Consider the following 17,537-nt stretch of genomic DNA (forward strand, 5'->3'; position numbering starts at 1 on the left):
ATCTTCATAGAATACCCAAAAATAGTTGGGTATACCTCCTATTTCAGATCCGGAAGCAAAAGTGATTGTTTCTAGAAACGGGTCCTTTCTCGAGGAAAAGTTTCTCTCGAAAGAATTGAGTGGGAGGATGGTGGAGACTTGATGAGGTTATTGAACCGTCACTTCAACTAGTCTGTAGCAGGGCACAGGAAGTTGTTCCAGTGGCACCTACACCAATTGAAATGGAAGCTTATGATAGTGATCATAAAACTTTGGATCAAGTCACTACCAAACCTCATAGGTCGACAAGGATGTGTACTACTTCAGAAGTATGTAATCTTGTCTTGGAAGTCATGTTGCTAGACAACAATGAACCTACGAGCTATGGAGAAGCGATGGTGGGCCCAGATTCCAAAAATTGGCTCGAGGCCATAAAATCTGAGAGAGGATCCATGTATGAAAGCAAAGTGTGGACTTTGAAAGAACTACTTGATGGTCGTAAGGCTGTTGGGTGCAGATGGATTTTAAAAGGAAGACAGACAATGATGGTAAGTGTCACCATTAAGAAAGCTCGACTTGTCGTTAAGATGTTTCCCGACAAGTTCAAGGAGTTGACTACGATGAGACTTTCTCACTCGTAGTGATGCTAAGAGTCTGTTGGAATTATGTTAGCAGTTACTGCATTATTTATGAAATCTTGTAGATAGGATGTCAAAACATTGTTTCCACGACATTTTTCTTGAGGAAAGGTTGTATGTGATACAACCAGAAGGTTTTTGTCAATCCTGAAAAATGCTGACAAGTATGCAAAGCTCCAGCAATCCTTCTAAGGACTGGAGTAAGCATCTCAGAGTTGGAATGTACGCTTTGATGAGATGATCAAAGATTTTGGGTTTATACAAAGTTTATGAGAAACTTGTATTTCCAAAGAAGTGAGTGGGAGCACTATAGAATTTTTGATGAGTATATGTTGTTAACATATTGTTGATCAAAAATGATGTATAATTTCTGGAAAGCATGCAGGGTTATTTCAAAAGTGTTTTTCGATGGAAAACCTGGATTAAGCTACTTGAACATTGAGCATCAGATCTATAAGGATAGATCAAAAAACGCTTAATAGTATTTTCAAATGAATACATACCATGACAAGATTTTGAAGGAATTCAAAATAGATTAGCAAAGAAGGAGTTCTTGGCTGTGTTACAAGGTGTGAGTATTGAGTAAGACTCAAGACCTGACCATGGCAGAAGAGAGAAAAAGGACAAAGGTCGTCCCCTATGCTTCAGATGTAGGCTCTACAGTATGCTATGCTGTGTACCGCACCTGAAGTGTGCCTTGCCATGAGTCAGTCAAGGGGTACAAGAGTGATCCAGCAATGGATCACACGACAGCGGTAGAACTTATCCTTAGTAACTAGTGGACTAAGGAATTTTCTTGATTATGGAGGTGGTAAAAGAGTTCGTCGTAAAGGGTTACGTCGATGCAAACTTTGACACTAATCCGGATGACTCTGATGAGTAAACCAGATTCGTATAGTAGAGCAGTTATTTGGAATAGCTCCAAGTAGCGCGTGGTAGCTGCATCTACAAGATGACATAGAGATTTGTAAAGCACACATGGATCTGAAAGGTTCGGACCCATTGACTGATAAACCTCTCTCACAAGCAAGATATGAACACACCCCATGGGTGTTGGATTCATTACAATCACATAGTGATGTGAACTGGATTATTGACTCTAGTGCAAGTGGGAGACTGTTGGAAATATGCCCTAGAGGCAATAATAAATTAGTTATTATTATATTTCCTTGTTCATGATAATCGTTTATTATCCATGCTAGAATTGTATTGATAGGAAACTCACATACATGTGTGGATACATAGACAAACACCATGTCCCTAGTAAGCCTCTAGTTGACTAGCTCATTGATCAATAGATGGTTACGATTTCCTAACCATGGACATTGGATGTCATTGATAACGAGATCACATCATTAGGAGAATGATGTGATGGACAAGACCACATCCTAAGCCTAGCACAAGATCGTGTAGTTCGCATGCTAAAGATTTTCTAATGTCAAGTATCATTTCCTTAGACCATGAGATTGTGCAATTCCCGGATATCGTAGGAATGCTTTGGGTGTACCAAACGTCACAGCATAACTGGTTGGCTATAAAGGTGCACTACGGGTATCTCCGAAAGTGTCTGTTGGGTTGGCACCAATCGAGACTGGGATTTGTCACTCCTTGTAACGGAGAGGTATCTCTGGGCCCACTCGGTAGGACATCATCATAATGTGCACAATGTGACCAAGGAGTTGATCACGGGATGATGCGTTATGGAACGAGTAAAGAGACTTGCCGGTAACGAGATTGAACGAGGTATCAGGATACCGACGATCGAATCTCGGGCAAGTATCGTACCGATGGACAAAGGGAATTGAATACGGGATTGATTGAATCCTCGACATCGTGGTTCATCCGATGAGATCATCGTGGAGCATGTGGGAGCCAACATGGGTATCCAGATCCCGTTGTTGGTTATTGGCCGGAGAGTTGTCTCGGTCATGTCAACATGTCTCCCGAACCCGTATGGTCTACACACTTAAGGTTCGGTGACGCTAGAGTTGTAGAGATATTAGTATGCGGTTAACCGAAAGTTGTTCGGAGTCCCGAATGAGATCCCGGACATCACAAGGAGTTCCGGAATGGTCCGGAGGTAAAGATTTATATATAGGAAGTCCAGTTTCGGCCACCGGGAGAGTTTCGGGGTCATCGGTATTGTACCGGGACCACCGGAAGGGTCCCGGGGGTCCACCGGGTGGGGCCACCTATCCCGGAGGGCCCCATGGGCTGAAGGGGCGTGGTAACCAGCCCCTGGTGGGCTGGTGCGCCCCCCCTTGGGCATCCCATGCGCCTAGGGTTGGAAACCCTAAGGGGTGGGGGCGCCTCCACTTGGCTTGGAGGCCAAGCCACCTCTAGGGCTGCCGCCCCCTTCCCTAGATGGGATCTACAAGGGGCCGGCGCCCCCCCTAGGCCCCTATATATAGTGGAGGGGAGGGAGGGCAGCCGCACCTGAAGCCTTGGCGCCTTCCTCCCTCCCGTGACACCTCTTCCTCCCCGCTTGTGCTTGGCGAAGCCCTGTCGGGATCCCGCTAGTTCCACCACCACGCCGTCATGTTGCTGGATCTCCATCAACTTCTCCTTCCCCCTTGCTGGATCAAGAAGGAGGAGACGTCTCCGCTCCGTACGTGTGTTGAACGCAGAGGTGCCGTCCGTTCGGCGCTAGGGTCATCGGTGATTTGGATCACGACGAGTACGACTCCATCAATCCCGTTCTCTTGAACGCTTCTGCTTAGCGATCTTCAAGGGTATTAGATGCACTCCCTCTCTCTCGTTGCTAGATGACTCCATAGATTGATCTTGGTGATGCGTAGAAAATTTTAAATTCTGCTACGTTCCCCAACACTTCTCCCCCTCGATTCTTTTCAATTTTTCTTTCAAATCCTCGTTTTCTCTTTCAACTAAATTTAACCTCTTGACAATAGGGTCGGTTGGAATTTCTGGTTCAACTACCTCCTACATACAACTATCTATGTCATCTTGATGGGCATAATTTGTCATAAACACGAAATGCAACAAATAATTTTAAAAGAGAATATACCACATCCGAATCATAACAAGGGTGAGGACCGACGGGGACGGATATCAAAACCATGGCACTATGTATAACAAACAACGTACAGGTAAGATAATTATACGAGTAACTATATATCCAAATCACACAAACATCAATTTTTTATACAAAATTTCATGAACAAGAGGCTCACCACAAGGTGGTGCCGGCGACGGGATGGTGCGGGCGATCGACGGTGGTTACGACGGAGATTTAGAAGGCACTAAGTAAACCACACCTACATATGCAAACTAAGTGTTATTTTGACCTCAATTTGCATATAAATCAAATACTACCACATATAATTCCTCCCAAATTACTAAAACCCATAATTAATCACTATATAAACCAATGCAAGAGCTAATCTAGCAATGAGAGATGAAAGGACAAAGTTGCTAACCTTTGTGATCATTTGAATGGATGGGGGCCTGCAAATCTTGACAAATTTGGGGCAAATTTTGTGATGAACTCGAGAGGAAGAAGGGAAGAACAGAGGAGAGGGAGAGGGGGAAGGGGGAAGAACAGAGTGCTGGTGGACGAAGGGTTTATATAGGACGACCTTTAGTACCGGTTCGTGGCACGAACCGGTACTAAAGGTGCCGGAGGGGCCCCACTCTGACAACATCCTGCCACCACTCTCATTAGTACCGGTTCGTGGCACGAACCGGTGCTAAAGGTTCGCCACGAACCGGTACTAAAGAGCTCCTCCCGCCTAGCCGTTGGAACCGGCACTAATGGACACATTAGTGCCGGTTCTGTTACAAACCGGGACTAATGTGTCGCACATTTGACCTTTTTTCTACTAGTGATAGTATGCAATATTTTCTTACATTTATGCAAGAGGCTGTTTTTAAAACTCAAACCCGTGATCTTATAATTTCAAGTCAACAGTTTACCGTTGCGCCAAGGCTCACCTTCAGGGACGAGATATAAGAAGAAAGCAGGGCCCCCGACCCATGCCTTTCATAGCTTTGCTACACGTACATGATGTTATAGGGATAAGGGGGTCACAGGGTGTTATGGTAGTTTTTAATTGGTCATTAACAGAGGCACGAACCCATCCCGTTGAATTCAGGAGATGTTCAGGAAGTTTGGAAGGAGCTTGTAGAATCCTGTAAAAGACCATGAATGACTATCTGTAGCAATGTGTGCAAGACTTCCAAGTCTCCGAGTCAATGTCAACGTAGCTAGTAGAACTGTCGAACTACCATTTTCGGACTATGAGAGCATCCACAACCGGGGGCTGCAAACCCTCTTCAAAAGCCCGGACTAATCAGCACTTGTCATATTCAGCCTAAATATGGGGCAGAAATGAGCCGCCCGGACACTCCCGCCACATCGGACTCGGTCCATACTGGCCCACCTCACCCACATATATTCGTCTCCATCCGCTTATCGAAGCAAATCCTAACCACTTCACTCCACTCCTTTCCACTCCCTTCTGCCACCCGAGCTCACCTCCGGCGAGTTCCGGCCTTCTCCGGCATGACAGACAACGGATCAGACTTCGACCACTTTGGATCTGTTGACTCGGGTGTCATCCTGTGCGGGTTGGAGGAGGCAATGGCAGTCCACATTGCAATCCGCCACTCCCAGGAGGACAGCGCCTGGCCGACGGACGGATCCGTCTGCCGCGACGCCATAACATCGGCTCACTGGGCGCTCGGGTCCTCTGGTGCTGGATCCTCACGGTCCCGACAGCCAAAACACCTCTCCTTCCCCATCATCGGTCGGGAATACTATGAGTCCCCCGGGAACGGGCGGCCCGTCGTGGTAAGGAGAGGATAAGGGTCGCTGAGGCCCGCATCACGGCGGAAATGGCGGCGGGGGAGGCGGCTGATGCGGCGGCGTGGGCGGCCGCATAGGAGGAAGCCATCCAAACCCGCATTGTGAAGAAACGACATCGGAGAAACACGCGCGCCCTCGCCCGAGAGCATAATCGGGCGGCCTGTGACATGCCCGGACTGCCATCGAAGGAGGAGAAGGAGGACAACGACGGCAAGGGCAGCTCCAGCGACGAGCAGATCCGACTCGATCTGTACCGGTCTTCGACCGGTACTTCCGCAAGAAGGACGGCAATGGCGCTGGGAAGGACAAGGGCAGCCGTGAATGAACTCCACCATAGCCAAACATACCAAATTTTAGTAGTCCGATGGTACGTTTAGTTTGTAGTGATGGAGTAGCCGGACGATGTGTGTGCATCCATGTAGTTGCATAAGTTTGTATGAATTTGAGATATAATAATTAAGGTTTTCGGATGTGATTATATTATTTGAGTGGTGTTCGGTCAATGCCCACGGACACACCGGATGCATCCGTGGGCGTTCTAGGGGACGGATTTGACAAGTCGAGCTATTGACGCTCTAAGGGCATGTACACAGGAGCGCTGCTATCTCGCGCGCGCGCGCTGGAACGCGCGATTTCCGACAGGCTGCACTTTGCTTTTTTTAGCAAGTCTGGAATGTCATTTAAGGTAAATCGAGGCCCCACCCATTGAAATCAGGGGGGGGGGGGGGCGAAGATTAAGAGTTCACGGGAGAGAGAGAGAGTAGGGAAGGTCGAGCAATGTACACGCGCATGTGGGCTGATGCATTAACGTTGGTGGGCCCATCTGTTCTTTGGCTTCCGATAGCGTGAGGATACGAGATCGCTCGTTGGAACGCTCGCTCGCGAAGGAGCGTTTCCGCACAGAAATATGTACATTATGTAAAACTGAAACAGGGGAGGCGGGTGAACATGATGCAGGTTTCAGTGACACCCAAATAACGGCCCCTCCGTTTCAAAAAAAATAAATAACGGCCCCTGTCCACACCCATTCATACCGCAGGCTTCAGTGCCCAGTTGTTCAGCTTCTACACAACCATCCATACCGCAGGCTTGATTTACATGTTGAGGCAGTAGAGCCCATTAGAAGCATTGTGCATGAGAAGCATGTCACCGCAAACCACCAGCTCCCAAAGCCATCCGAGAGAAGGAACTGGTCACTGAATTCCACAATCTGGTCTATTGCCACAAGATCAGGATACTGTACTTAAGACCAAGAGTCACTTCCAACATGCCATACCGAGAAGGAGATGTGAGTTGGGGGTGATGCAAGGGGGGCTTTTAGAATGCCATTCTGGTAGAATTTCTCCAACATTTGGCACTGGATGGGAGACGTGGAGTTGAAACCTCCACACCGGTGAACACCTCCGTCGCAGTAGTAGACGAGATCGCCATAGGAAGAGCATGATATTCTGTGCAAAATGAGCACCAATAATTAGAGCCACGGATAAGCACATGATATTTTGCAGATCAAACATGTGTGCCTGTCTGTCAAAGAAACTTAATATGCCCCAGGAGTAAGAAGCATGGATAAATAAATACACGATGCACCCAGAAGGCGAAAAAACTTGCTTACAGAGGTGTCTCCCTTCAGTTAAATTGCTAAACTCAAAAGATTTTGTGTGTGAAATCAGTACATTCAGAACATAAGAAAGATGTATAGCCAAGGGATGCTAGTGCCACCTTTCGGCTAGCAGCACACTCTAAATAAAACCGACAAGTGTGTGCAGCTCTATCCCTCTGACCGATACGACGTTTTTCGATGCATTGAGATGTTGTTCAGAGGTTTCGAAATGCAACTTTCCTCTGGTCAAATTTGTTTTTCTTTATTTCATTTCAGGGGACTCAAATCTGCTCACTAATCAAAACAGAACACTGGTTAAGTATGCGATCAGGTAGCTAGTTGAGTTAAAATGCTTGCCTACTCGGATCAATCCACTAGATCTACTCTAATTCTGGCCTCAGGTAGGTAACCACAGTGTTACTTCCTACAACAGTATCCGCTAAAAAATTCACGGAAACGACCGAGGGTTATGAGATCAGAGACGAAGTGACCAAGAAGCAATTCATCGAAACAAAAAGAAAACAAAGATAGGTGGAACTAGCTAGGGTTTCAGTGCGGTGGAGGGAGGAGAACGAGCCTCGCGGGTGAGGATGGAGAAGGCGATCGTGACGCAGTCGCTGGCTGTTGCGGGCGTCTTCTTCTTCGGTGGACTGCTGACGAACGGAACATGGGAACTCTGAAAACAAATGACACCTCCGAGTTCACATAACCAACGGCTTGGATTCGTCGTTATTGTATCACTATACATAAAAATAGATATAGCATTCCCTGTATTATATTAACGTTCAATCATATTATTGTTTTGAATCTTATAATAAGAACTTTAGTGATCAATCAGATTTCTGCTATATTAATAATGCTTCTCTTGGAACTATCATGCTCTCGCAGTCGTAGGTCATCAACAGGGCCCAATCCATGTTTTTGAACACTGCGAGAGAACTAAATTCTAAAAATTGAACTTGCATAGATAGCTAGATTGGACAGGCAAACAGAAGGACCAACAGGCGACACAGAGTGCAGGACCAACAACACGAGTTGCTACAACGTTCAGGTTGGCAAAAGGGCAAGCATAACAATTAACAAAAACCGACGAGCAAACAACGGCGATTAGAAAGTAATGATCTGGATGGCTTCATTTCCCCAAAGGTCAGGCGTACAGCTTAGGGCATGTTTGGTAGCCCGCATAGAGGCCAACCAAGCCCGCACAGGAAGAAAATTGGCTGTTTGGTTGCTTGTGTTCACTGTTGGGCCTGCATCGCACAGAACTTAAAGCAGCTCCCAGCCAGGACCGCTAGGAACGTTCAAATCGGCAATTTTTTCAGAGACAAGCCCGCATGATGCACGTGGGCAGCGGCGGCTGCACGCGAGCTCAAGAAGTCACGTTGTTTCCCGAAGCGCCGACAATAATTACCCTCAACTTTCCTGACCACTCTCTCTCCACTCTTCCACTCTCAAACCGGCGACGGCTGCAGCGATCAACGGATCGGAGATCAACAAGGCAACCACCGACCGAATTTCACCAGCGTCAGCAACATCACCCGAAGCACTTCAGCAATGGCGGCAAGCCATATTTTCACCTGCTAACCTAGTATTTCGCATTCGATCCGCATCCCAGGGGAATGGGAAATCGGGGTAAATAGCTATAGGATTGACCATAACTTGACGATGTGTACTAAGTACCCATGGATTTTAGGGTTCCGATACGAATTGAGTACAAGAGGAATGGGGGGGGATTGGGGGTTAATCTTACACAGTAGCTTAAAATCTTAAGCCCCAGCAACCCTTGAGGCGGTTGGAGCGGTGGGGACCCTTGGCCTCGTTCTTGTCCTCCCGTTGGACCACCGTATTGTCATTGTCGCCGGAGTCCAAATCGATTGGCAAATTACGATGGCCTGGCTCCGACGTCCTGACCACCATCTCCACCGCTTCTTCTCCTCCAGCTCAAAAACCAATGACCTCTGGCGCCACCAAAGTCCTATTCAGGCACACTGGCCTTGAGGAGCCCTATACTTGGTCCACCGTGCCCTTTGTCCAGCATCGACGGAGTCAGCCTGATTCATGGCCCAGCGAAGGATGTAGACTGACGTAGCACCCTTCGCTGGGTCAGGAATCAACGTCTTCAACTCCTCTGTCATCGCCTTCCTGACCACAGCATTTGCCTCCTTATGCATGCCTTCGATACTACTGAAGTTCAAGCACGCTTTCATGGTGTTCCCGAACTTGGTGCGGTCATCGAGCGAGCATCCGGCCTCCATCCAATGCCTGGGGCACTGAATGCTCGCTCGATGACCGCACCAAGTTCGGGAACATCATGGAAGTGCTTGAACTTCAGCAGCATTGTAGACATGCACAAGGGGGCAGACACTATGGTGAAGAAGGCGACGATGGAGGAGTTGAAGACGTTGATTCCTGACCTAGCGAAGGGCGCTATGTCAGCCAACAGCCCAACATATTCGCTGGGCCATGAATCAGGCCGACTCCGGCGAGCGTAGACAAAGGGCAAGGTGGGCCAAGTACAGAGAGCTTCTCATGACGAGCATGCCGCAGCGTAATGGAATAGGACTTTGGTGGCATCAGAGGTCATCGGTTTGGAGCATGAGGAGGAGATGGTTGTCAGGGCGCCGGAGCCAGGCCATCATACTTTGCCAATCGACTCTGGTGAGGACGACAAAACGGTGGATCAGCCGGAGGACAAGAACAAGGCCAAAAGCCCCCACCACTCCAACCACCTTGAGGGTCACCGGGCCTAAGATTTGAAACTACCGTGTAAGATTAACCCCCAATCTCCATTCCCCTTGTACTCAATCCAGATCAGAACCCTAAAATCCATGGCTACTTAGTACTCATCGTTAAGTTATGGTCAATCCTATGACTATTTACCCTGATTGCCTATTCCCCTAGAACACGGATCTAATCTAAACGCAGATCAAATGTGAAATAGTAGGTTAGGAGCTGAAAATACGGCTTACCGCCATTACCGAAAAGATGCCGTTGATGTTGCTGACACCAGTGAAGTCTGGACGGTGGTCGCCTTGCTGATCTCCGATCCGCTGATCGCCGTCACTGACGGTGTGAGAGTGGAAGAGTGAAGAGAGAGAGAGCGGTGAGGGAAGGTGAGGGTAATTATTGTTGGTGCTTCAGAAGACAACGCGACTTCTCGAGTGTGGCTACTCGCGTGCAGCCACCGCCGCCCACGTGCATCCCGTGGACTGACTTTGAAAAAACTGCCATTTGGACGTTCCTAGCGGGCCTGCCTGGGAGCTGCTTTAAGTTCCGTGCGATTCAGGCCCAACAGTGAACACAGGGAATCAAACAACCCATTTTCCTCCTGTGCGGGCCTGGTTGGCCTCTATGAGGGCTACGGAACACGCCAATGCCTTGTGTTTCCGTCTAAACAAGCGAGCAACCAAACAGGCCACCTTTCGTCACGCCCACGCAAGCTAGAGGGTATGCAGGCAAACAAACAACACGCAGATGTTGGTTTTTTGCCTGTTTTCCCTCAGCCAAGCCCAACTAGGTCAAGCATGCAATGCAGACAAAAGTTGCTACGAGAACCAAACCCTCCCTTTGTGTTGCCTTTGCGGTGGAAGGAGCATCCCTCGCGCTTTCCTCCTGTAGGCTGGCAGAGCACCGTCTGCCACCCTGCGCACACCACCATGGTCTGAGAGTGGCTGAACACGGTCGTTCTGTGATCAAGACAACAGAAAGTTGGAAACATCAGTCATAATGACTTAACTGAACTACAGTTTATTTTTTGCGAATGAATAAGTTAACTGAACTTGGTAGGTACATAAGCATCAATATAAATCAGGGACAGACAAACAACATACTATCAAAGGAGGCAGATCCAACATTTGACGAGGAATGATCTTCAAATTTAAAATTAGTATAATCAGCTCGAAGTTTTGAGTAAGCTTGACCTACGAGGTGACATCTGACATGTCTCAATCCATTTAACTCGAATGTTTCAACTAGTCGAGCAGTACCAACGGCAGCATTAGCACAGGCGACCGACAAGGGCACATCATGAGCGAAGCACAACACCTGTATTACTAGAAGATGCACATGTTCCTAAATCTACAGACCTTCTCACACATCAGCATCTCTATGTCAAAATTGCATAAAGAAACCTAATCTTTACCAAGGCATAGCAATTTTTTTTAATATCAGTTCCTCTGGTCAATAGTACACTCCACCGGCCATCAGAATTTATGTTGCTATTGTGTATGTAGAGCATTTGCTAGGAAGACAGGGGTAAAGCGGGGGGAAAGATGATGAACTCATCTTGCAGTTACATGTTGAAGCAGCCCTGGCACTTACATCCTGCACGCAGAGACGAACGCATCGTTAGGGGGCAGGCTAAGAGAGCAATCAACCACCAGATTCTATACGCGACAGCGACACGCACGTACCATGAAGAAGGAGTTGGGGGACTGCGCGAGGCGCTTCTTCTTGTGCTTGGGCTTCTCGAGCTTCTGCAGCACCTGCTCCGATCCCCAAGCGAGGTCACGAGACCGACAGAGAGAGAATCAAGCTACGGCGTGCGATCAGACGACGGGAGCAGGCATTCGAAATCGATCGAAGGGGTCAGCGTACCATCTTGGACGAGCGGCGGTGCTGGCGACGGAGAGGATGCGAGCAGAGCACGGGGTGGCGGCGGGGGACGGAGAGGATGCGAGCACAGCACGGGGTGGCGGCGGGCTAGGGCTGCGGGGTTTTTTCTTTTCGAGTCACGCTAGGGCTGCGGCTGGAAGAGGCGTCCCGGCGAGGGCGCCCCTATTTCTCGCTTTCAGCGAGACAGGGGCAAAAGCCTGCCAAAAGCCTCGCGTCGGGGAAACCCCAGATGGGCCGACACAGCCGCGCGGACGCCATGGCCTGTTTTTTTTAATCTTTTTCTGTTTTTTGTTTTATTTTTGTACTTTTCTTTATCTATCTATATATATATATATATACTACCTAAAAAACATAAGGTTCTCATTTCAATCAACTTCATTTACTTACCTTCTGAACCAATTCCACTTTCATTTACTTACCAAATTTTTGATCAAAGTAGAAGGTAATTCACGGGCAGAATTTGATGAACATTTATTTACACAATCGCATTATTATGAACATGTATATCATAATTTAATGTACTAGAATATTTCATCCAACCTTCCTTATATACGTCCAGCTCTTTGCTTCTCCTCTTTGATTTTTTGTCACATCCATTCTCCCTAAAATAGAATCAATTATCTCATGTTTTATTAACTTAGCAAAATAAGTGGTTAAGAATAAAATGACAGGTAAATCATGACAATTGCATACAAAGGCTTGCTAAGATTTTAACACATCAATAATGTGCAATCTCGGGCTAATCTATTAGAATGTTTAAACTCCCGTTGCAACGCTCGGGAACTGCATAGTACTTTAAGATACTCCACCTCCTTTGATAGTCTTCAAAAACACATTTGAAAAATCTTGAACATGTATTCGAAAAAATGTTGAATAAGTATTAAAAATTGTTGAAAGAGTATTAGGAAAAATATTGAATAAGTATTAAAAAATGTTGAACGAGTATTTGAAAATATTGAACAAGTATTGGAGAAATGTTGAATAAGTATTAAAAACGTTGAACAAATATTTGAAAAAATGTTAAATAAGTAATAAAAAATAGTGAACAATTAATTGAAAATGTTGAAGAAGTATTTTAAAAATGTTGAATGAGTATTTAAAATGTTGAACGAGTATTTGAGAGATGTTGAATAAGTATTAAAAATGTTGAGCGCATATTTGAAATATATTGAACAGGTATTTAAATCATTGAATAAGTGTTTGAGGAATGTTGAATAGTATTAAAAAATGTTGAGTGAATATTTGAATAATGTTGAATAAGTGTTAAAATGTTGAACAAGTATTTAAAAAATGTTGAATAAGCGATAGGACAATGTTGAATGTGCATACAAAAAATGTTGATCACATACTAAAAAACTGTTTCTGACATACCGAAAATGCAGAGTGCAAAATGAAAACAAACATAAGAAAAAATAAAAGGAAAAAATTAAAAATGAAGAAGAAAGCCAAAAGAAATAAAGAAAACAAAAAAAGAAACAAAAGAAAACAAAGGAAAAAGACAATAAAACCCCGAGGAAATCTATCTATCTATCTACTACTTAAAAAAGCATAAGGTTCTCATTTCACCTTTCTTCCCATCACCCCTTCGTCCAACCTTTACTATATGATAATCAATCAATTTAATTTACTTACCTTCTGAACCAATTTCACTTTTATTTACTTACCAAATTTCTGATCAAAGTAGAAGGTAATTCACGGGCAGAATTTGATGAACATTTATTTACACAATCGCATTATTATGAACATGTATATCATAATTTAACATACTAGAATATTTCGTCCGACCTTCCTTATATACGTCCAACTCTTTGCTTCTCCTCTTTGATTTTTTCCTCACATCCATTCTCCCTAAAATAGAATCAATTGTCTCATGTTTTATTTACTTAGCAAAATAAGTGCTTAAGAATAAAATGGCAGGTAAATCATGACAATTGCATACAAAAGCTTGCCAAGATTTTAACGCATCAATAACATGTAATCTTGGGCTAATCTGCTAGAATGTTTAAACTCCCGTTGCAATGCTCGCGCAATTGTCTAGTACTTTAAAATATTCTACCTCCTTTGATAGTCTTCAAAAACACACTTGAAAAAATCTTGAACAAGTATTTGAAAAAATGTTGAATAAGTATTAAAAATTGTTGAAAGAGTATTTGAAAAATTATTGAAAAATGTTGAATGAGTATTCGAAAATATTGAACAAGTATTGGAAAAATGTTGAATAAGTATTAAAAATGTTGAACAAATATTTGAAAAATGTTGAATAAGTAATAAAAAATGTTGAACAAGTATTTGAAAAATGTTGAAAACATATTTTAAAAATGTTGAATGACTATTTAAAATGTTGAACGAGTATTTGAGAAATGTTGAATAAGTATTAAAAATGTTGAGCGCGTATTTGAAAAATGTTGAACAAGTATTTAAATCGTTGAATAAGTTTGAGAAATGTTGAATAAGTATTAAAAATATTGAGTGAGTATTTGAATAATGTTGAATATGTGTTAAAATATTGAACAAGTATTTAAAAAATGTTGAATAAGCATTAGGACAATGTTGAATGTGTATACAAAAAAATGTTGATCACATACTAAAAAATTGTTTTTGACATACCGAAAATGCAGAGTGAAAATGAAAACAAACATAAGAAAAAATAAAAGGAAAATCTTAAAAATGAAGAAGAAAAGCAAGAGAAGTAAAGAAAACCAAAAAAGAAACAAAAGAGAACGAAGGAAAAAGAAAATAAAACCCCGAGGAAACAAATGAAAAGGGAAAATGCAGAAGAGAAACGAAAAGAAACAAAAGAAAACGAAAAGGAGGAAAAAAACCGAAGAAAACCGAATAAAACAGAAAAAAATACCTAGAAAAATCTATCAAGTATGCAGCGCCTTGGAGTTTGACATGAGACGCATGCTATCCTAGTGGCTAGCAATCTATTCTCGCAATTACGAGAGATCGAGGGATCGATCGAATCCAGCCGCTCCACTCTGCTTTTTCTTTCTTTTTAGGTGCGAGTAATGGACCGACCCGATTACCACAACACATGTCTCGCAGTAAGAGAGACAGACGGCAGTCTGTCACGTCGGGAAGCTCCAGCCTCCTTTTCTATTTTTTCCTTTCTTCTTTACTTTTATTTATACTTTAATATATATATATATATATATATATATATATATATATAATATTAGAAGAAACACTCTATAAAAACATGTTGAACAAGTATTTGAAAAATATTGAATAAGTACTAAAAAATGTTGAACATGAATTTGAAAAATGTTGAATAAGTACTAAAAAATGTTGAATAAGTATTTTAAAAGTTGGACAAGTATTTGAAAAATATTGAATAAGTATTAAAAGATGTTGAATGAGTATATGAAAAATGTGGAACAAGTATTTAAGTAAGTATTAAAAATATTGAACAAGTATTTGTAAATATGTTGAATAAGTACTAAAAAAAATATTGAATGAGTATTCGAAAAATGTTGAACACATGTTAAAAAAATGTTGAATAAGGGTTAAAAAATGTTGAACGGGTATTTGAAAAATATTGAACAATTATTTGGAAAATATTGAATAGGTATTAAAATGATGAACGAGTATTTAAAAAATGTTGAATAAACGTTCAAACAATGTTGATCGTGTATACAAAATAAATGATATCGCTTATTAAAAAAAGTTTTTGACATATATGAAAATGTAGAATGAAAATAAACATAAGAAAAAACAAAAAACAGATAAGAAAGAAGAAAACCAAACAAAAAATTGAGAAGAAAAAAAGAAAATGAAAAACATGAAGAGAAAATGAAAAGAAAAAACAGAAAAAGAAACCAATGAAAGCAACGGGAAAACCGGCTTCATTTGCCTCAATTACGAAACTCACGTGCGAAACTTCGGTGCAGTGGATAGCAGCTTTAGCTCTCTACAAGGAGACTGATCGGACCCCACTTCTCCCATTTTCTTTACCTTTTCCATTTAAGTGCGCAAACATCGGTTGACCCAATTACTTAACTTAACGTCCTTATAGCCGACTGATACGTTTTCAACGTATCTATAATTTTTGATTGTTTCATACTATATTATCTATTTTTTTAACATTATTGGGCTTTATTATTCAGTTTTAGTTATTTTTGGGACTACCCTATTAACCGGATGCCCAGCTCAGAATTGATGTTTTTTTTTTCCTATTTTAGGATTTCGAAGAAAAGGAATATCAAACGGAGTCCAAACAGAATGAAACCTTCGGGAACATGATTTTCTCACCGAACATGATTCAGGAGACTTGGACCCTACTACGTCAAGAAACAAAGGAGGAGGCCACGAGGTAGGGAGCGCGCCTACCCCCCCCCCAGGCGCGCCCTCCACCCTTGTGGGCCCCCTGTTGCTCCACCGACGTACTCCTTCCTCCTATATATACCTACGTACCCCTAAACCCTAAACGATCAGATACGGAGCGAAAACCCTAATTCCACCGCCGCAACTTTCTGTATCCACGAGATCCCATCTTGGGGCCTGTTCCGGAGCTCCGCCGGAGGGGGTATCCATCACGGAGGGCTTCTACATCATCACCATAGCCCCTCCGAAGAAGTGTGAGTAGTTCACTTCAAACCTACGGGTCCATAGTTATTAGGTAGATGGCTTCTTCTCTCTTTTTGGATCTCAATACAATGTTCTCCCATTCTCTTGTGGAGATCTATTAGATGTAATCTTCTTTTGCGGTGTGTTTGTTGAGACCAATGAATTGTGGGTTTTTGATCAAGTCTATTTATGAACAATATTTGAATCTTCTCTGAATTCTTTTATGTATGATTGGTTATCTTTGCAAGTCTCTTCAAATTATCAGTTTGGTTTGGCCTACTAGATTGATCTTTCTTGCAATGGGAGAAGTGCTTAGCTTCGGGTTCAATCTTGCGGTGTCCTTTCCCAGTGACAGTAGGGGCAGCAAGGCACGTATTGTATTGTTGCCATCGAGAATAACAAGATGGGGTTTTCTTCATATTGCATGAGTTTATCCCTCTACATCATGGCATCTTGCTTAAGGCGTTACTCTGTTTTCATGAACTTAATACTCTAGATGCATGCTGAATAGCGGTCGATGAGTGAAGTAATAATAGTAGATGCAGGCAGGAGTCGGTCTACTTGTCTCGGACGTGATGCCTATATACATGATCATACCTAGATATTCTCATAACTATGCTCAATTCTGTCAATTGCTGAACAATAATTCGTTCACCCATCGTAGAATACTTATGCTCTTGAGAGAAGCTACTAGTGAAACCTATGCCCCTCGGGTCTATCTTCATCATATTAATCTTCCAATAGTTAGTTTTCCTTTGCTTTTTTCTTTGCTTTTATTTTACTTTGCATCTTTATCATAAAAATATCAAAAATATTATCTTATTATATCTATCAAATCTCACTCTCGTAAGTGGCCGTGTAGGGATTGACAACCCCTTATCACGTTGGTTGCGAGGATTTATTTGTTTTGTGCAGGTACGAGGGACTCGCGCGTAGCCTCCTACTGAATTAATACCTTGATTCTTAAAAACTGAGGAAAATACTTACGCTACTTTGCTGCATCATCCCTTCCTATTCGGGAAAAACCAATCCAGTGTTCAAGAGGTAGCACCGGCTGTTCTTGTATTTTTGGCATTTTATCATTCACTAGAGTCGAGTAGTTCTAGTGGTCATGCGAACTTGTATGTTATAAAACCATGGCTCAAGTTTGAATTCTGGAGACGGACACCTTTTTTGTTCTTTTTTTACGCTCGTATAAGTTTGCTGCACCCTGAGCGGTCTTAGCGAACAGGCGAGTCAGCCTTGTTGGGCCAGGCGCTCAGGCCTAGGTGGGCAGTGCATGGGCGCCAGTATGAGCGGCGCTGAAGACGCG

At 43.4% G+C, this 17,537-nt stretch overlaps 1 long non-coding RNA gene across 1 annotated transcript; it reads right to left on the reverse strand.

Moving 5' to 3' along the window:
• Window positions 1-6,391: 6,391 nt before the first annotated feature.
• Window positions 6,392-11,778, reverse strand: LOC123149147 (uncharacterized). Its single transcript, XR_006474419.1, has 4 exons — window positions 11,639-11,778; window positions 11,455-11,526; window positions 10,012-11,365; window positions 6,392-6,890 (listed from the first exon to the last, which is right to left on the reverse strand). It is a non-coding gene; the product is annotated as an uncharacterized lncRNA (long non-coding RNA).
• Window positions 11,779-17,537: the final 5,759 nt, after the last annotated feature.

This window comes from Triticum aestivum, chromosome 7A (assembly GCF_018294505.1).
Source record: "Triticum aestivum cultivar Chinese Spring chromosome 7A, IWGSC CS RefSeq v2.1, whole genome shotgun sequence".
Taxonomy (NCBI): Eukaryota; Viridiplantae; Streptophyta; class Magnoliopsida; order Poales; family Poaceae; genus Triticum; species Triticum aestivum.